Below are 21694 nucleotides of genomic sequence, written 5' to 3'. Positions count from 1 at the left end.
GAACTTTTAGGAGGTGAAGACAGCTAAAAATAACTCATTGGTACAGGTGTAATTAATGAAGCTATTGGAACCTGGTCCCTTCCTCTTTTATTTGCTTCATTGTCATCAGTATGTTCTCTCGCTGCAGGTCCCCAAACAACAGGTCCCCAAACAATAGACTCTTATAAGTCACATGCTGGAACCACTGAAACAGAGCCCAAATAACCCTCCTTTTTTAAGTTGATTATTTCAGGTATTTTGTGACAGCCATGGAAGTCTAGCATTTATAAATAAAATTTTATTGGAATAGACATACTTTGTTGGTGGATGGTTGCCTTCATCCTGTAGCGAGAAAGAGTAGTTGTGAGAAAGGTTATGTTGTCTGTAAAGCCTAACACAGTTAGTTGCTCTCTAGCCTTTGAGTAAGTTTTGACTCTTGAAACTAATAAGCAAGTAATGCCACACATAACTTTGCCTGGCTGCAGTCTGTCTCTTATCCTTTCAGAGCCCTCATTTGATTCAGGATGCAGATCTCCATCAGAGGCCAGCAAGATAAGGACATTTAGCTGACTCCCAGTACTGCCCTTTATCCTTATCTTAATATGCATTTCCTTTCAAAGCAAGATAGTTCTTCAAGTAGTTGATTTGTTTTCCAGAAACAAAAGTCATGAGTGTGGAAATGCATTTTAAACATCTGGGCAAATGGGAATGTTTGTTTGCCACAGACAGTTACTTTATGGTTGATTTTTTCCTCATATAATTTTGTGTGGAAATTACAGAACACAAAGAAGAATAAATATGAAAGTTTAAAAAAAAACCTTAAAATCTTGCCTCTTGGTGATTACTGCATTCTGACGTCAGTTTATTGCATGGCTTGAAAGAAGGAGCTGGTGCTTACTTATTTTTAGCTTGCCAAAGACAAATTGATATCAGTCTGCAATCAGTGAAGAGTGATCCTAAGTTGGGGTGCTTCTTTGTTTTCAGACAGTTTCTTGTATTGCCTAAACTGGGTTGAAACTCCTGATTTACCTGCTTGGTATACTACCAGATCTGGCCCAATAGTTTTGCAGGTGATTCAGGATCATTTGAGCTCTGTGAGATTCCAGTTACTGAGGCTCATAAGGTAATCACATTACCATTGGTTTTGTTGTTATTGTTGTTGTTGTTTTGTTTTGGCAAAGGCCAAGCCTCCTCTGAATTTGCCAGCAGAGGGCAGCAATTCTGTGATTGAAAACACAGCTTTGAAAACCATAGGATCCTAAGATTCAGTCTCCCAATAGCTGCTTTTCCTTGTGGACCCAAAGATCCATGGGGCCCTAGGAGTGAGTGGAATCTCAGAGATACCCAAAAGATCACAAGAAGTGTGTGGTGGAACTTGGTACAGTATCCTGACAGATAGAACTAAGGTGAATAGAGGGGACATGGACCCTCCCCAACCAGGAAGAAGATTGACTGGAAACATAATGTCTGTTTCATTTTATTGTTCCTCTAGTGCTTGCACTTTTAAACTTATATTTATTTTCAATTTTATGTACATTATGTCTTTACAATCTTTTAATATATATTAATATATTAATTAATATATATTATATATATTATATATTATTTATATATAATATATGTTATATATCATATAATATATTTTATATATAATAATTATATATTAATAATATATATTAATTAATATATATTAATATAATATATATTATATATATATTAAGTGTACATTTTTACTTCAAGATATGTTATATCTCACTGGAAAAGGCTCATCTGTCTGTCTTTCTGAAGAATCTGATATACAGTATTTTCTGTACTGCTTTTCATACCTCTAACCCACATACATTTCGTCGTGACTGTGCTCTTTCATACCTTTAACCCATATACATTTTTAACGTGACTCTATACATTTTCTTACCTCTAACCCATGTACATTTTCATTGTAACTCTATGCCTTTTTGTCTCCTTCTCCTGATCCTCCATTTTACTATTTGAATAAATAGATACCATTAATTCAAAACATCCCACAAAATTGTTAGCTGCATTTTACCAGCTAACAGTGTCTCTGTCTCCACATCCTTTAGGGGACTCCTATGGAAAGTACGAGTATTTTCTGCAGCTCATACTGGGACTGCTGCTAAGCCATCAGAGCTGTACAGCAATTGACTGACCCTCTAAATGTAAATGCAACTCATCAGGAAGACTCACATAAAATACAACAGAAAGGATACATATACAAAAAAGAAACTCAAAATACATGAGGTGGCATTCCACTCTAAGATACCCCACAAGCCAGCTGCTTCTAGAAACTGGAAGACAGATGACAAGGGAGCTGAGATGCCAGAAAAAGAGTCAAGAGGCCTACATTAAAAAAGGAATCAAACACCCAATAGAGGACTCAAATGAACATAGAGGATTTAATTAAGGACCTATGCAAGAATTTTATGAATCAGTTCAAAACTTAGACAAGAAAGAACTCAAAGTGGATGAAAGAATCAGTAACATGAAGGAAAAGTTAAAAAAAAAAAACATGAGAGAAAAATTCAGGTAGGAAATTCAGACACAGGGGGAAAAAGGTATTTCTAGAAAAGAAAGAAGCAATCAAATAGAAAACACAGTAGGAGAACATCAACAGACAAGACCAAACACAAGAATATACTTCAAGGATGGGAGGACAAGGTCAAGACAATTATACATATAGACATACAAAGAATAAAGTTAATAAGAATGACCCAAACTGTCAAGAAGTCTGGGAAACAGTCAAGACGCCAACCCCAAAAATCCATGGAATAAAAGAAGGAAGAGAGATAAAAATCAAATTAGATTTACACAATATACTCAGTGAAATTATAGTCAAGAATTCCACAAACCTAGAGAAAGAAATAGACATTTAAAGACAGGAAGCATTTTTGTCCCCAAACAGACATGACAGAGAACCTGTTCACAGCATGTCATAGTCATTGCTGGAGTTTTTAAGGGAAAATGCCCACTCACACATACAGGTGGAAATAATCAGGGCAGCATCAGATCTGTCCTTGGCAACACAAAGACACGGTTCAATCTAAAAAATAATAATTGGCAACAAGGTTATTGTTACTTTGCTGCTATGCCCAACAAAGTTGTCTGTTAAAATTGATGAAGAAATAATAACTCAAGAAAAGCACAAGTTAAGGTATTTCATGACTGCTAACCCAGGACTACAAAAAATTCTTAGAGGAATACTATATTACACACAGTTAAAGAAGAAAGACATAGAATTAATCAAAGAGTTGGTACTTGAAAAAAATTGAACAAATTATTAGACAAACTAACCAAAAGAAAGAGAAGAAACAAATTAATAAAATTAGAACTGAGAATGGAATTGTTATAGCAGATTCCCATGAAATATAAATCATAAGCAAATGGAAATATTTTTCAACAAGTTGAAAACTGTAGAAGAAATAGTTTAATGTCAAACTATGTATGACTACCAAAGTTAAAGCCAGAAGATATAAACAGTTTTAACAGACCTACAACAAGCAATGACATTGATATAGTAATTAAGAATCTCCAGACAAAGAAAAACCCAGGACCAGATGGATTCACTACCAACTTCTACCAAACTTTTAAGGAAGGTCTCATACCAACACTTCTCAAATTGTCCCATAAAATAGAAAGGCAAGAAACATTATCAAACTCATTCTACCAAGCCACTATTACTTTGATACCAAAGCCAGTTACCACAACAAAAAAGGAGAAAACAACAAACCAATTTTCCTGATGAACAGAGATGAAAATACTTTTTGTTTTGTTTTTGGAGACAGGGTTTCCCTGTGTAGCTCTGACTGTCCTGTAACTCAATTTGTAGACCAGGCTGGCCTTGAACTCACAGAGATCCACCTGCCTCTGCCTCCGGAGTGGTGGGACTAAAGGTATGTGCTACTATGACCAGGCTGATGAAAATATTCTTAATGAATTACTTGCAAACCATACAGGATATGGTGGTGTAGGACTTTAAGCCCTCAGGAAGTAGAGACTGGTGGGTCTCTCATGATTTTGATAACAACCTGGTCTATATAATGAGTTCGAGGTCAGCCAGGGATACATAATGAGACTCTATTTAAAAGAAAACAACAAAAATACTTGCAACCCAAGTTAAGAACACATTAAGATTATCGTGTGTGGGCACTAGAAAGGGAACTAAGAGGTTAAGAGCACTTGATTCTTTTTCAAAGTGCAAGAGTTCAGTTTCTAGTACCCACAGTGACTGGCTCAAAACTGTTTGTAACTTGAGTTCTAGGGAATATGATGTCCTCTCTTGGCTTCCCATGGGCACCGTATTATGTACACACACACACACACACACACACACACACACACACACACACACAGAGAGAGAGAGAGAGAGAGAGAGAGAGAGAGAGAGAGACAGACAGACAGACAGACAGACAGAGAGAGACAGAGAGAGGGAGACACACAGAGAGAGACACACAGAGAGACAGAGAGAGACAGAGACAGAGAGAGATACTTTGGTTTATCCCAGGCATGCAAAGGTGGTTTGGTTATACACAGATCAATAAATGTATTATACCATGTGTGGTGGTTTGAAAGAAAATGGTTCCCAAAGCGAATAGCACTGGTAGGAGGTTTGACCTTGTTGGAGGAGATGAGGTCTTGTTGGAGGAAGTGTGTCACTGTGATGGTAGGCTTTGAGGTCTCATATATGCTCAAACCACACCCAGTGAGTCAGACCACTTCCTGTGCCTGCAAGTCAAGATGTAGTACACTCAGGTATTTCTCCAGCACCATGTCTAGCCGCATGCCACCATGTCACACCATGATGAAAATAGACTAAACCTCTGAAGATGTAAACTACCCTAGTTGTAGGTTTTTCCTTTATAAGAGTTGCCATGGTCATGGTGTCTCTTCATAGCAATAAAAACCCTAACTAAGACACCATGTTAACAGTAAGGACAGAAAGCACATAATCGTCTTAGATAGACACTGAAAGATATTTGACAAAGTTAAACATGCTTTCACGACAAAAATATTTTTAAAAAGTGGAGAGAGGGCAAGCATGGTATGTACTCACTCATATATGGATATTAGACATAGAGAAAAGGACTTCCAGCCTACAACCCACACCCCCAGAGAAACTAGGAAACAAGGAGGACCCTAAGAGAAAAATACATGGTCCCTGGAAGAAGGGGAAAGGGACAAGAACTCCTGAGCAAATTGGGAGCATGGGAGGGGGAGGTAGAAAAAGGAGAAAAGGAGAAGGGGAGAAGGGAGGAAGAGAACAAGAGGGTTCAGGAAGACTGAGACAGGGGAGGAATAGAAGAGAGCAAGAAAAGAGATACCTTAATAAAGGGAGCCGGTATAGGTTTAAAGAGAAATCTGGCACTTGGGAAATGTTCAGAGATTCACAAAGATGATCCCAACTAAGAATCTAGGCAGTAGTGAAGAGGCTGCCTTTGATGCCCTTCCCCTATAATGAGATTGATGACTACTTTATATGCCATCCTAGAGCCTTCATCCAGTAGCTGATGGAAGCAGAAGCAGGCACCCACAGTTAAGCACTGAGTCATACTCCTGGAATCCAGTTGTAGAGAGGGAGGAGGGATGAGCAAAGGAATCAAGACCATGCTGGAGAAACTTACAGAACCAGCTAACCTGACCTAGTGAGAGCACATGGACCTCAGTTGTAAAGCTGGGGAACCAGCATAGGACTGAACCAAACCCTCTGAATGTGGGTGCCAGTCATAAGGCCGGGGCAGGCTATGGGACCTCTAATAGTGGAACTATTATTTATCCCTAGTGCACAAATGGACTTTCAGAGCCCATTTCCTATGGAGGGATACTATTTCAGCCCAGATACATGGAGAAGGGTCTAGGCCCTCCTCCAAATGATGTGACATACTTTGATGATCTCCCACGGAAAGCCTCAATGTCCTTGGGGAGTGGGTGGGGGTGTGTTGGGGAGTCATTAGGGGTCATGGGAGGATGGGAGGGAGAGGGAATGGGGGGATTGATACATAAAATGATTGTTTCTAAATAAAAAAATGGAGAGTGTTTACAGATAGAAACAGGGACCTGTTATGATCCAGTTCTGTTATCAGTAAACAGATTCACTGTTTGGCGAAGTAAGCAACTTTTCCTACCATTGGCTACTGCAATAGACTTATTTTTTTTAAATAAAATTGTATAATACTGTATTAGTTGGGATTATGTAGATAAAGAATATCAATAGACTGCATATATATTATGAAGATGGATTTATTTGATGGCTTATGTGATAGGGGCTAGGGAATCTAACTGTGGCTATCTGCACACTAGACTGGCTAATATCTCGTTAGCTGCTCAGGCATAAAGCTGGATGCCTTAGCAGTCTCACTTGGGTGCCCAAGTCCTGAAAGCTTCCTAAGTTGATGCTGGTTTTTACTGTGTGGAAAGGCCAAAGAAGTTGAGTTCTGATGTCAGTGAAGGAGGTGGAAGTTGTAACATCAAGATAGATGTAGTCATCACAAGGACTGTAACAGTGGGTGGGCTATGCAGGCCTTGGACTACTCTAGGCTGCTACTGAAAAGTACTTCCTTCTTGAGGGAGGGTCTTCCCCATTCAATTAATCCTTCCTGGGAATGCCCTCACAGGTCTACCTAGAGGCATGTCTCTTAGTTGATTCCAGATCCAGTCAAGCTAACCATCAGTATTAACCATCACAAATACCCATTTCAGGAGCTTGCTTTGAGTAATAAAGTAAGTGAGGAACATTTCAAAATGCCTGGCGTATGTTAGGATGTGGATATTTGTGGAAAGGTTAAAACTTGCCACTGGTCTGTGGAAACAATTTCACATGTCAGCTCTATTGCAGGTTCCTACAGATTTTTCTGAGTCTGGGTCTCCTCGATGGGATTTCTGTAGAGCTGGTGATTTACAAGGTGAAGGCCCAGAGAGTGTTGAGCTAAAAAAGAAAAAAAGCTTTTAAGAAACATATCCACTACAGGAATTTTAGTATGCTGTATGTTGTCCCAAACCTATTTAGTGCAGGTTAGAGATGCTGTGTCATCAATCTGCATATAAACATGTGCCTCTTTACAAAAACCCCAGAGACAAATTACAAATCATGACCTGTGAATGAACCTAGGGCATTTATGCTTCCTCTTGGACAAGTTCCAAGATGCCATTAAACAGTCTTGCATTTACTCATTGGTGGATTTTAAGCACAACTGTGCCCTGACTCACCATGCCAAGGAATAGTGGTTAAGAATTGATCTGCTTGTTCCATATAGGACAGCAAAATACAGTGAAATCACTGAGAGAGGATAGGCATAACAATGAATATACTACTACTGCAGATGTTGCTTATCTTAGTCTGCTTGAGCTGTATAACAAAATATCCTAGTAGGCAACTTAAATTACACAAGTTTGTTTTTAGTGAATCCTGAAATTGAGAAGTCTATGATCAAGGTACAGGGAAAGTAAGTTCCATTCTGGGCCTCTTCTCTTGAGATGTAGACATACATCTTCTTGCTGTGAACTCACATACCCACTGTTTACATCAGAATGCAGGGGGAGCTCGGATGTTGTCTCTTCTTATTTATTTAGCACATAAATATCTTTATCAAGGGTATTTCCCTCACCTTTGCTCCTAAACCTGATAATTTCCAAGGGCTCCATTTCCAAATACTACCATATTGCAGTTTGTGTTTCCATGTATGTTTAAATGAGGGTGAGGGTTCAAACATTCAACCCATAAAAGCATTCAGAGTGTCAGAAGATGTGGGGAGGGGGGATGTGGCCACAATTGCAAAAAGATATATTACTGTTTTAACTTGACTGTTCATTCATTTATCTCAAAATGAGTTGATTTTCTCATGGAAACATTCTTCCCTACTCCAAATCACACCTAATCACTATAAAGACAAGTTGAACATTAGGCTTTGAGAATTATTTTATAATGCATCTTATCACTTACATGTCACCTACCCATTACCAAATACTGTGATTTTGAATGAAAAAAATCACTCTGCACTTTAGTCTTAGCAGAGACTGTAATATATGAAGCCAGAAATAGCTGGAGAAGACTGTGTATGAAGACTCTAGTACATAATAAGTAGGTTTCTTTTCTTTTTTTTAAATCCATTCACACTATAGATCAGACATCCGTGGAGGGTTTTCACCACCAACTTATTTAGCACAGACGTTCATGGTTTATTCTTCTAGCTATGCCATTTTGAATATTTGTATTCCATAAGCTGAACTTTGTTGCAAGTATAGTTTCTGTAATTCTTCATGGTAGAAATTTCTCTGAATGGACACACCAACATGATCTTTTAACTTTCCATGGATCTTTGTTCTGAGAACAGCTGTCTCCATGAATATTTCATTAGTAAGTATTTACTCTTAGCACTCCAATTTTCATTGTCTCTTAAACAATTGCATTACCCTCATTCTGAATAACTAGGCTTATTGACTTCTCTATTACCAGATATCATTTTCTGTTTACCCTATGACTATGTAGATTAACACAGAAGTTATGTCTAAGTAGAAACAAGTATGTGTTCTTGATGTGTTACATTTGATGTCACAACAATAATAGGGATTTATCAAATAGTGGAATAGGAAAAGGCCATAAAATACAAAAAAATCCACAAGAATTCAGGAATATATTCACCCAAAAGACAAAAATTGGGGAACTCCAAATGTCCTCAAATGTCTAGATGGTGACTTGAGCTCTAAACCTCAGTTTGCTTACTCTCTTCCTAGATATGTCAGGCTAAAGTCCTTTCTGATACCAACCAAGTTGTCTGATTGTTAATGAGCCTTCTCTTAGGAACTGTGGAGTTCTCTGAGTCCTTACAAATATCTGCTGAATGTGTTGTTGAAAGCTATATCCAAATAATTGATCCATATACTCATAGGACCTTATGACATGCCACTTTCCTGCTTGAAGTAAGTCACTACCCTTTAGTTATTTTTGTCATTTAACATGTTGTCTTTTGTACAGTCTACATGTCTACTTTTGGGGTTGTGGATATAACTTACTTGTAGGATCTTCTCTTAGCATGTGCAAGGTTCTGAACTTGATCCCTAGAACTATAAAAACCATTAGTTACTTTCTGTCTACCAGGATTCCCTGAAATCCCACAGCAGAACCTAAAATTATAGGAACAAGAAACAAAACTCCTTAAGAAAGTCACCAGGACTGAAAGGTACCAATACTATTTCACCTCTTAGTTGTATTTTCTAGTTATCAAGGACATGGCACACACTACACAATTGGTGCTATTCTGGAATTTAAGCCATCTTCCTACTTACAGCAGGCCATTTGGATCTGTGTGCCTTTCTATAATTTGGAGCTGTTTAGTTTTGGCATACATTCAAGAATATTCTGTTGCTCAGGTTCTATGCTTAGTAGGTGCATTCTATATTTAGTTTGTGGAGAAGAGTAGGGCTAGTGGCGGTAGGAGGTAAGAGAAGATCCTACAGGGAATACATAGTTATTGACTGACCTTTGGAAATGGAAAGTAATTGTCTAATCTTTTATTTCAAGCCAGAGAATCCTATATTATAACCAATCAAGATATTAAGCTTAGTTACTAACCTTGATAAATTCATTTTCTCAGTAATTCAGGTAATTGAGTATCAATTTATGAGATTCACCATTATCAGTAAAATTAATACAACAGATAAAAATTATCCTCATTCAGGTATTATTTATTAACACTATTTGAAATATTCTCTTAAAATTTGTTTCTCAAAAATTAACTATGCCAAAAAGAAAAAAAATGTTCAGTATCTGCTAAGATGCTGAGTAAACTATGTAGCGAATATGTGTATACATGCTGTGATGGTTTGAAGGAAAATGGCCCCCAAAGAGAGAGGCATGATTAGGAGGTATGGCTTTGTTGTTCTTGTTGGAGGCAGTGTGTCACTGTGGGGGTAAGTTTTGAGGTCTCCTATACTCAAGCTACTCCCAATGTCACAGTCCACTTCCTGCTGCTTTCTGATTAAGATGTAGCCAGCACCATGTCTGCCTGCATGCTGCCATGCTCCCTGCCATGATGATAATGGACTGAACTTCTGAATCTGTAATCAAGCCACCCCAATTAAATGTTTTTTTTTATATCAGAGTAATTGTGCTCATGGTGTCTCTTCAGAGTCATAGAAAGCCTAACTAAAACATATGTAATTCCATGCATGTGCACTATTTACCTTAGTTATTTTAGAGTTATATAGGCATATACTTAGCACTTAGCTTAGGTAATAAATGCTGCCTTATATTGTATTATTATGTCATTAAAATATATTCCCTGATCCTTCTACAGAATTCCCCTTAACTGGAAAGTTCCAGTGGAGGTCATCCAGGATTATGAACAAAACAAAATAATTATGGATACCATATAGGGAAGTCCTGTGGTCATGGGGTGGGGTGGATGCTTTGGGTAGAAAGGCCATCCAGCATGTCTGAGAACAACTTTGCTTATGTCATTGGTCTGCAGAGGTGGCCCTGGCATCATCACTGTTCAGAACATGGAAATTTGTATATCCAGCAACTCTCCATCTTTCATTTTCAAAAAGGATTTATTTTTATCCCCAAAACTTCATTTCAATTTACTTGTCTAAGGAGTCCTGCTTCTCTGGCAGCTTTCCTCTGGTTGCATTAGTTGGGGACCTCTCTGAACACCTCTGCTTCACTGCCAATCTGTTAAAATGACAGTATCTGAGAGATAACCTCTCTGGAAAAAATCAGAGGATCTCTTGGGAATAACTTTATTTATTATTTTTTTTAAACACAGCCTTTCCCAACCACTTACCACTTTCTCCCGAATACTTAACAAAGAGAAACAGCTTTATGGACATCTCTCCTTGTGTTTCCTTTTCAGAGTCTGTAACACCATTTATTGCTATACAAGATATGGGGGGCTGTTTGGGTGGAACAGTGGCTTGGAGATGTTGCCCTTGCCCAAAAAGGCCCCGTCTTTAATATCCCGAGTAGGAGGTGTGTAGAAATGTGAACCTGATATAAAAGGATCTCACGGTGCAGTATGAATGATGACAGCGTTTTTAATTGAGAAGAGTGTTGCTGTGTGTGAGCCAAGAGAGTCTTTCTGCAGCTGTGGGGAGCAATTTCCTCTAAGTTTCATCCGGCAAGCCCATCATCAGGTGAGTGTCTTCTGGGCTGCCTGCCAGTTCTTGGATGGCTTATACGTTTGCCTGAGCTCTGACTGCTCACCCTACAGTGCTCTCTGAACAGAATCAGCCAGAGTGACTCACTCAGAAAACTGTTACCTCATTTTGTCCACTTCTATTGTGTGGACTGAAGGTTGACTTTAGCTGGGAGACAAAAGTGGGGATCAGAAATAAGGTGACTAATTGAGGATCTCAATTACAAAGCGACACATAAGAACATTAGAGGCCTTTGAGAGGAAGGTAAGGTCAAGGGTGTGCCCTCTGCTGGACTTTGCCACATGGCACTTGTGAGTCACAGGCTAAGCTGGGGGCAGGCACGGTGAGTTCCAGGGGGCCGTGGCAAGGATGTGAAGATGTTTGAGTAAACAACCTGCAATGATGTCTCATGTTGCTATCATTCATACTGTGGTGTGAAACTTCTTTAGTTTTATATTTCTGCAAAGTTGTATCTCAGAGAAGAGTAAGAATGATCCTTGTGCCTGGTGGTGATGGCACAGCACATGCCTTTAATCCCAGCACTTGGGAGGCAGAAGCAGGCAGATCTCTGTGAGTTAGAGACCAGCCTGGTCTACAAGAACTAGTTCCAGGACAGGCTCCAAAGCTATACAGGGAAACCTTGCCACAAAAAAACAAACAAACAAAACAAAAAACAAACAAAAGAATGGCCCTTATTTTTGCTGAATGGAAGGCAGTAACCTTTAGAAATGCCTTCACTGAGTGGCTCTCCTGATGCCGGTGTAGTCCATATACAAGCTAGAATCTGTCATTTCCTTACAAACAAGACTGCTCAAAACCTTCATGCTTTAAAGTCTAGCTTCTAGCTTTTGTGTGTGCTGTTTTTGGTCCTGCCTGTTGTACTCAGATGAAACTCATTTATGTGTTTCTATCATTCTTCACATATTATCAACCAAACTTTTGCTGGGCACTGTTCTGGTTATGAAAAGGATACTCAAGAAGGGAGTTTGCATTCTCCTGGAGGAACAAAGCACCTGTCAGAGATAACACAGAAGACAAAGAAGTCCTGGGAAGGAAATATGCTGATGTCATAAAGCTATTGAAGGTAGTTGTTGTTGTTGTTGTTGTTATTATTATTATTATTATTATTATTATTATTATTATTATTGGTTTTTCTAGACAGGGTTTCTCTGCAGCTTTGGAGCCTGTCCTAGAACTTGCTCTGTAGACCAGGCTGGCCTCGAACTCACAGAGATTCGCCTGCCTCTGCTAGGATTAAAGGCATATACCACCACCACCCGGCTGGAACGAAAGTCTTTAGAGTTTCAGTAAAGGTCTTTTTGGGTTGCTGACAATGATTTCTAAGTTGATAACTGAGCTTCATTGACCAGTGACTAAGAACAGACACCAAAAGAGTGCTGGTGGTGCTATGTATGTCATAGAAGGGGAGAAGTACAAGTGAGAACTACAAGGGAATCAGGGCAGAGCAAAGGCTGTGGGGACCAAAAGGACTGGGTAGATGGGTTGAAGTACCCACAAAGCCAGAGTGGGTTTATGGATGGATGAGTGGAGACTGGAATAGGATGACTGCACAGATGACAAGAACTGGAACATGTAGGTCTTCAAAGATACCTGAAAGAATATTTTTATCCTAACTGTGTAGAAAATTGTCAAAATGAAAGTGACTCAATATAATGTATCTTTTAAAGGATCCCTCTGAGAGTATGTGGGAAATGAAATAGTAAAAGCCAGGGCACTAGTCAGAAGACTATTGAAGTTGAATATGCAGAAGGTTATGGTATTTGTGGTGTTTGAATAACCCTCATAGGCTCATAGATTTGAATGCTTGGTCATCTGGAGTGGCACTGTTTGAGAAGGATTAGAATGATTAGGAGGTGCGATCTTGTTGGAGGAGGCATATCCCTGGGAGTGGGCTTTGAGATTTAAAATGCTTATACCAGGCCCAGAAGTCTCCTTCTCTCTCTCTCTCTCTCCTCTCTCTCTCTCTCTCTCTCTCTCTCTCTCTCTCTCTCTCTCTCTCTCCCCTCCTCTCCCTCCCTCTCCCTGCCTACAGACAGGATATAGCTCTCAGCTACTGATCCAGCACCTGCATGCATGTTGCCTTCCTCCCCACCATGTTGCTAATTGGATTAAACCTCTGAAACTGTAAGAAAGCCCCAAATTAAATGCTTTCTTTCATAACAGTTGCCTTGGTCATGGTGTTTGCTTTACAGCAATAGAAAGGTGACTAAGACAGTGCCTTAGTCGGGGTACCAAGTAGAGATGAGGAAGAAGTAGGGATTTAGATGTGTTTGAGGGGTAGGGAGAGTAGAGTTATTAGGGTCTACTGATGGAGTAAATACAGAAGAAGGAACAGGAAATATTAGTGGTGTTATATGCTAAGATGGGAACAGATTTGGATAGAAAAATAAATTATTCTTATGTTTAGAGATAATCATTAAACATCCAAGCAAAGTGGTATGTGGTATATTCAATACACATCCAAAAGTATCTCATAAGCCTTCTTATAAAGGATAGAAAATTAAAAACATTATTTACCAGTTTTTTCAAGCTAGATTTGCAGATAAAATGTAGGATCTTCAGTCAGAGGCACTCATGAAGGGGGAGGTGAGCCCTTGATGACGGTAGTTATAACACAGGAGGCTAGAGGTTCTGTGTAGCGATGGATTACTGAGGACTTAAATTGCTCTAGATGACTAGCAGAGGACTTCTAACTACAGCATTTCACAATGAGGTTGGTTTCTCCTGAATGCATTATTTCTGGCCATGAAGCATCCAGACCTGGTTCTGCAAGGAAACAGCTGTAGTTTCAATGTGTCCCATATACAATTCAGGTCTTGTAATTGAAATGGTGTTAAAAGGTAGTGTCATTAAGAAGTAACTAGATCACGACGACATTTTTAAAAATTAGATTTCTGTCGTGTGTGTGTGTGTGTGTGTGTGTGTGTGTGTGTGTGTGTGTACATGTATGCACACATGCTATGGTGTAAAGGTCAGAGGACAACATTCCCCATCATCCTTCCACCTTATGGGTCTTGAAAATTGAACTTAGGTTATCAGGCTTAAAGGCAGGTGCTGAGCCATCTTGCTGACCCAATGAAGGCTCTTTCTTTATTAGCAGTACTACAGTTCTTATAAAGGAGGCATCACAACGTGGTCAGTTAGCTGCTTTCCTGCCTTCTGTCAGTAAGGTGGACCTCTCCAACAGTTATCTTATAGTTCCAAGGCTTGGAAATGTGACTATTTTTCCTTTTTAAATTTCCCATTCTTAGCTATTCTGTCAAAATAGCACAACTAGAATAAAACACCACTCAATAGCTTATATACATTCTTGTCTTATTTAAATTAGCTTAAAAGAAGATTCTGCTACATTCAACTAGAGCACCCAGATTGATCCCCATGTCAGCTTGATGATAATAAAGCCTAGCATTAGGTCTCCTGCTGTTAGACTGGCACAAGTTCAAAGCCTGTTCAGGACACAATAGTTGTGGGCCAATCAGCCATCCTGTCTGTCTTCAAACTGAACAGCCCTAAGTTAAGGGAGGAAGACTCTTCAGAGACTTAAAAGTCCCCAGCTCTCCAGTCCCCCAGTCCCCCTTATTATCCATTTTATAAAGAAAGATCAGGAGTTATGAAAGTGTCCTTGACTTGCCTGTGCTTATTTGCTAATAAATGTGAGGCACACTTTGACTACCAGGTAGTCTCACTGTGTGATCTGAGAATTTAACAACTCTGTACAGTAGAAAGAACCGTGCTGCCCATTAAGTTTACCAGTTACATGTCACTACTCACCTTAGGCATCATTAAAGTCATATGAAATAAAGAATTTGGCCCTTCAGTTGCACTTAGCTATGTGCTAAAGAGTGACATGTGGCTAGTGGCTACTGGATTGGATGTAGACCACTTACTTTCCCAGCTGAAGAGAGTTCTATTGGCTGCACTGTTATGAAAGGAGCTCTTTAGCTCACAGTCTGTTTAATACTTCTGTTACTGTCTAGGGTTCATTTTCTCTGCCAGTTAAAGAATTAAAGGGCAGGAAGAATCTTGAGTCCATCGGGTAGCAGAGAAGCAATCTCAAACACAGAAAACAGGAGCAGATGGAATCAGCAGATGAAGAAAAGCTTTTATGGGGGTGAAGAAGCACACACATGCAGTAGGCACATAGAGAAAAGACCCTCTGCAAAGCAGAAGTGGAAAACTCAGTCTCTTCTACAGGGCTGGGGACTTTAAGTCTCTGGAGAGTCTTCCTTCCCTAACTTAGGGCTGTTTTGTTTGAAGACAGACAGGATGGCTGATTGATCCACAACTATTGTGTCCCGAACAGGTTTTGAACATGAGCCAGTTTAACAGCAGGAGACCTACTGGTAGAAGAAAAACAAAACAAAACAAAAAACCCACAAGGCCTTTGTTTTAAACTGCCAGATTTTTATCTCAGGTTGGGAGGGTGAGGAAGGAGTCAGCCATCTTAGGAGTTCATCATCTTTATTATCTATCCACAGCCCCTCTCCCTGTCTGTCTACCTACCAGGGAGTCTGTCTAAACTTCTAGTCTCTCACATTAACACCACAGAATCATGGAAAGAGGTTTTTGAAGTGTTCACTCTTTAAAGCTGTCCATCATATAGCTCACAGTAGAGGACTGGAAGAAATAAGAACATGGCAGTGGAATGGCTTCTGTGCTAACATACTAGAGCACTTTAGAATCATTTTCATGAAGAGACATTCAGGTCTCTCCTCACTTTTGACTTGTTCTAACCACATCTATTGAACAGGATTCTACTGTTCTCTGGCTGGCCTTGAATTAGAAGATGAAAAGCCAGCTAGAGGTAGATACATTGACAGTGGCTAGAAGAAATTGTCAAGACTCAGAAACACCATTTTGAGGTTCCGTGAGGAAGGAAGTGGATAGTCAGAAGTGATGGAGCAGGAACTCCACAGCAGGGCCAGCAGGGCCAGCAGTGTGGGGGGTCAGCAGGCTAGCTCACTGGGGTCTGTACTCAGGACAAAGCTCACTGTGAGGAATGTTGCTTTGGTGGTGCCTAGGAGTCACTGAGAGCATTAGAAAGAAACTGCCCATCCATGAGGGCCTCTCCAAAGTATGCCTTTATTTTAAATGTGTTTAAGCAACACTGGGGATTTACCTTGACAAAACCTCTCAGGATCTGAGAGCATTGATGATTTTACTGTAGTTAGCATGACAAGGAAGTTTTAAGGACCTGTATTTCTACCTTCTTTGCCTTGTGCAATAGTGCTGTCAGGTGAGACTGATGGGGAGAAGTCACCTTGGGTCCTGGGAGTCTGAAGAAAAAGATTTTAATCTCAGAGGAACTAACCTGAGTAATTGCTGACTTCACTCAGTCACTCACTTGGGACTCTCCACCTCTCAGAGGGACCAGCCTAGCTCTGGGCCACTGTGCTTTACTCACTCTCTGGCAGATATGACAATCTAGAAAAAGTATTCTCCAGAAGGAACTTCCGTTGGTTTGATGTTAGTTTGATTTTTATTTCTCTTGTGATGAACAGTAGGAATCAGCCTAAGTAAGAGAACGCAGGGATTGGAAGGCTCTGTGAAGACTGCATTTCCTCCGATTAGGCTAGTCTTTCACCTGGTCTGGAAAAAGAGAAAACAACGTGCAGATGCGTGCTGTAAATCTGGTGCAACGAGAAAGGACGGGAGGAGCAAGCACCTTCGCAGGGCTTGGAGCAGAGGCTTCCTCTGCAGGCAGTTACATACTGGGATGGGTGGAGGGTAAAGTGATTGCAAACCTGGAGAAGCAGGGGTGGCAGAGGGAGGCTGGAGGTATGTTGAGTGACTCTGAATTTGAGAGCCACAATTAGACTCTGGATTTGCTTCACTTCTCTTGGGTCCTGGGTCCTAGACACAATGGAGGATTACCATAACAAATGGTAGACTCCCAACTCCCTTTTCCTTGCTTTTTGGTTTATCTCCCATTCTGGCCTCCACCCTGCTGCTCCGTACATGAAATTAGAGGACTCGTCTTAAAGAGTGATAAAGAAACCCAAAAAGAAGACTTGTAACAACTGGCAGTGTGAGGTTTTACCCGATAATACGTTAAAGTTAACATCTGGTAACTATAAACTACAGTCCACACACAAACAACTCTCCTGTCCTTACAGCGTAGGGCTTCACAGCCCCCTCTTACATATGAATCAGCAGAGAAGGACTGGAAATGCAAAGACCAACCCTAACAGAGAAAGAACAATAACCTATTTTCAATACTCCGGGAGAGCTAGGATACACTGAACTTTAAAAAAAAAAGCCTATAAAAAGGAATATTGAGAGATAAATAAGGCTTTTGAAAACTAAAAATGATTAAGAGAGTTTTAAAAGTATACATTTAAACAAGAGAAACTCCCTCCAAAGTCTGGAGAGACAGGCAGGCAGCCTGATCTAGAATTATTCCCAAAGAGCCACTAGTAATCCATAGTTGTGAACATGCTCCATAAAAATAAAGGAGTAAATTGATGAGGGGCAGATGGGATCCAAGGAAAAGGAATACCAGTAATGCATACCTCAAATACGCATTTGACACAGAGATTACTGTAGTGAGAGCATATGTGGGATTGTTTTTATTTGGGGAACAGGGAACAGTGATGGACTTGTGTTAAGTCCATCACTGTGATACAAGACTGTCAGGACAGGAGTTTTTCTTGAATTCACTATGAATTCCTGTGTCTAAGACAATACCCTGCACATTGTAGGTCCTCAACAAATGCACATTGACTAAAGGAAACCTGATATGGAATATTCCTTCTGGGAAATTTGTTAAGAGCCAGCTAGTTAAGAAACTGTATTAATTATTTTTCTTGTTGCCCTGACAAAATCCACTTAAGAGAGGAGGTTTCTTATGGCTTACATTTTTTTTTTTTCAAGACTGGGTTTCTCTGTATAACAGCACTGGCTGTCCTGGAACTACCTCTGTAAACCAGGCTGGCCTTGAACTCACAGAGATCCACCTGCTTCTGCCTTCCAAGTGCTGGGATTAAAGGTATGCACCACCACCACCTGGCATAAGGTTTACATTTTAATAAGAATTTTTCTATCATGGAGAAGTAGGCATGGCAGCAGGAGCTTGAAGCAGCTGGTTACAGCTTGAGGCAACAGGAACTTTCAGTCAGGAAGCAGAGACACATGAATACACCTCCTGCTCTGCTGGCTTTCTGCCTTTGACAAAGCCCCCGAAATGGTGCAATCTACATTTGATATGGGCTTTCCCTCTTCAATTCCTGTAATCTAGAAAACTCCCTCATAGATATGTTGGGAATTTGTTTTCATGGTGACTCTAGATCTCATCAGGTTGACAGTCAAGACTAACCATCACAGATACATTATCAGAACTCCCAACGCCAGACAGCACAAAGTTATACCAAGCCTTTCCATGGCTTAAAACTAATGATTTGTGAAATATTTAAGCTGAGCATCAAAATATTGAAGAGATTTTTTTTAAAGGCCAGATGTGTTCCTAGGAAAGTATTCTTTATGCTAGTTAGGTTGATGGGAGACAGCTTGAAGCTCAGGCCAGTTCCAGAGAAATCAAGATGCAATTTCCTCCACTTATAAAGCAAATTACCTTACTGACTTTTCTTCTTGTTCATTCACTAATATAATTCCAAGCTGGGTTGTTTTGCTTTTTAAGCTGGTGGACTCTCCTGAGGAGAACTTCCTCTGACAATAGACTCCAGAAAGTTTCTTCAGTACACCCATTCCTCTTATTAAATAAAAAGGTGTGTGCTTCCACCTAATGACTCAAAATTGGGTCTGCAATCTAGTTTAATTTGGCTATGAATTCACTGTCCAACTCTTGTCTAATGACCTCTAAAAGTGTTCATTGACTCACTGTTTCACTCTTTCTGACTCCACCAATTTGTTCTGTATATACTATACTTCATTTACTAGCTAAGGGGAAGAAAAAAAAAAAAGGTCAAATAATTATGGCTAACTGGCTGAACTGGCAATACTTATATTTGTTGGAGGTCAGGGATGTTGGATACCTGTACAGAAACTACTGCATATTCCACCCTAGTTAGTCAGCACCAGTCTGGGGGCTGTGTGGAGAGCACATGCATGTCCGGGGAATGTGCCCTGGCTGCCCTCTGTCTGTCTCAACACTTCTGAAGAGTCCTAGTGTTGCAGATCTTGTCTTTGGAGACTATGTGGGCCTCCCACTCTAATCTTAAAGGCTCCATGTTCCCCCAAATAAATATTTTGGAGGCTTCTCAGGAGACTGGTCAGGATTCCCAATATTCCTCATGCATGTTACTGATTACTGGGTCAGGCTGCAGAACTGGGGGTTGGGAGTATCTTCATCCAGTGATGGCCCATGCCCTGTGGAGAATGATGCTACTGGGAATTACTGGACCACAAGCTTTGCCAGACCCCAAAGACAGTGACAGTAGTACAGGGGCTGGTGATACAGGATACAGATACTCTTCACAAACTTACCTTTCCAGTCCACAGCCACTCTCTAGTTCCCAAACCCAGAAGAGCAGAGCAGATGTCACCCTATTATTTGCAGGACTTTTGGAGAGCAGACCCTCAAATAGCGGCCATGTGCATGATTCTCCTTTCATTCAGAAGTAAAGGCAACCAGAGCCCTTGCTTTCACGAAGACAATCCTTTAGAGAGTATTGGGCATTCATTACAAAGCCATCCTGTGCCTCTGCTGGCTGCAACTTTGATCTACATCTAGTTTCACTACAGCCTTCCTGGGGGAACTGCCTCTGGTTATGCCTCATGCATTGCTCATGAAGATTGGAGGCCAGGACTTTTTCTTGGGGGAGGGTGGCATCGTCTGTCCTTGCTCCAACAACTAGGTCATGGTACAGAAAAATGACTTAGAGGATGTGGGTAAACATACCTAAGTTTCTCTTTGATTCCCAGAAGCTGAAGGCCAGGTGTGGACGGACCTTCACAAGCCTCAGGATAGTCTTTCCTACACGTTGCTAGAATCCCCAGCACTCCCTGGGCCCTTGGAGAGTTGTACAGCAATTAAGCTATGACAGGGAAAAGCCCGCGGAAGCCTTGGGAGTAGGTGATGGTTCTCTTTCGAATAACTCTAGACACAGGTGTATCTTCTCCACGCACCTGGGAACAGGGGAATGAGCAATGTGAACTCACAAAACTGAGTTAAGGAAAGAGGAGATACTTAGTCTCTCTTTGTGTGAGTGTGCATTGATCGATTTCCATGGTTGTGGTAAAGTGGTAATGCATCTATTGCGCTGTACACATAATTCATGCCTGTTTCTGAGAGCAGAAGCCTGAGGTTGTTTTTGGCTAGAGCTCAGCTGATTTGGGTTAGTACATGCACAGCCTTTTTTTGGAGGCAAGAGAGCGTGAGCACTCCTCAGTGGCTGTGTTAATGCCAAAGACACCTGCGGTCCTGATGCTTGTTTAACCAGCAGCTGAGCTAGTGTGAAAGCCCCCTGCTGACCCCCTGGGTTGCCGGCCGCCTGCTCAGGTGTTGGGTGCAGGACCCTGGCTCAGCAGTCAAGCTCGGCGGAGTAGGGTGGTAGAGATGCGGGGAGGGGAAGGGAGCGGAGACCTACTCACTGGTAGCGCCAGCCCCAGGGCTGGGCAAACCCGCCAGGGGCGCAGGGAAGTGCGTTAACCTATACCACTGCTGCAGTGTGGGGTCCTGGGTTTGGATACGGAAAACAAAAACACTGTAGGATTTGGAGGATCTGGTGTGGGAGGAAAATGTCCTGTCCCCTGTGCAGTCTGTTAGCACGCTCCCCAATACTCTCTAGTTTCTACCCCCTTTTAGGCTAGCGATGCGAAGGACTGCTAGAGTGCCAGGGTTGTGGGCAGGCATGCCAGAAGTACCCTAATGGATCCTAGGACCAGCTCCTTCCCGCGGCAGTCACCTTGCTGGTTGTATCTAACTGAAGTCCTTTTAGAGCCCAGGACTGCTGCTCACCCTGCCTGAATCCAGCCAGGAGGCTCAGGCCCCCATTGGACGGGGCAGCGAAAAGGTTGTAGGCGTTCAGGCGCTGAAGAGGTCGAACGTGACGCCAAACTGTCCCTTTTGCTCACACATTCTGGACGAATCTACTCTCTCTGTCTCCTTACCCCACCCCCACTCTGTTCCTCAGCAATGACCTCAAGGCAAAGATAGCCAGTGGACAGCTGCCTCTCTGCTGCAGCAGAGTAGGTAGCTCCAGCTATGACGCCTATGCCGCTATGAAGCTCAGCCGGTCAGAGCTCTGATTGGCGGAGAGATTTGTGACCCCCCCCCCCAAGACCAGAGAATAAGAGACCGGGACTCTGGGGACAAGGCGACTACAGCCGTGTGTGCTCTTCTCCAGTGGACACTTGGGCTCTCGCTGTGCCAACACTCGGGTTACCAGGTGAGGAACTAAATTTTCAACTCGTTCAGCTTACTCGCCATTAGTTTGTCTACTTCATTGTTGTTCTTTTTGAAGCAATATTTCATACTGTAGTAATTCAGGCTGGCCTGGAAACTCACTGTATAGCTCTGGCTGGTCTCGAACGCGCTGCGACCCTCCTTTCTCAGCATCTCTTACAGACGCACGCTGCCACCACAGCCAGC

The 21694-nt window shown here is 41.3% G+C and overlaps 1 long non-coding RNA gene across 1 annotated transcript; it reads left to right on the top strand.

Moving 5' to 3' along the window:
- Positions 1 to 11242: 11242 nt before the first annotated feature.
- LOC118238450 lies at positions 11243 to 21485 on the top strand. The gene is made up of 3 exons (XR_004768868.1): positions 11243 to 11388; positions 12093 to 12208; positions 21237 to 21485. It is a non-coding gene; the product is annotated as an uncharacterized LOC118238450 (long non-coding RNA).
- The last annotated feature ends 209 nt before the right edge of the window (positions 21486 to 21694 follow it).

This window comes from Cricetulus griseus, chromosome 3 (genome assembly GCF_003668045.3).
Source record: "Cricetulus griseus strain 17A/GY chromosome 3, alternate assembly CriGri-PICRH-1.0, whole genome shotgun sequence".
Classification (NCBI taxonomy): domain Eukaryota; kingdom Metazoa; phylum Chordata; class Mammalia; order Rodentia; family Cricetidae; genus Cricetulus; species Cricetulus griseus.
Note: the sequence above shows the minus strand (reverse complement) of the source record. Positions and strands in the feature narration are given on the sequence as shown.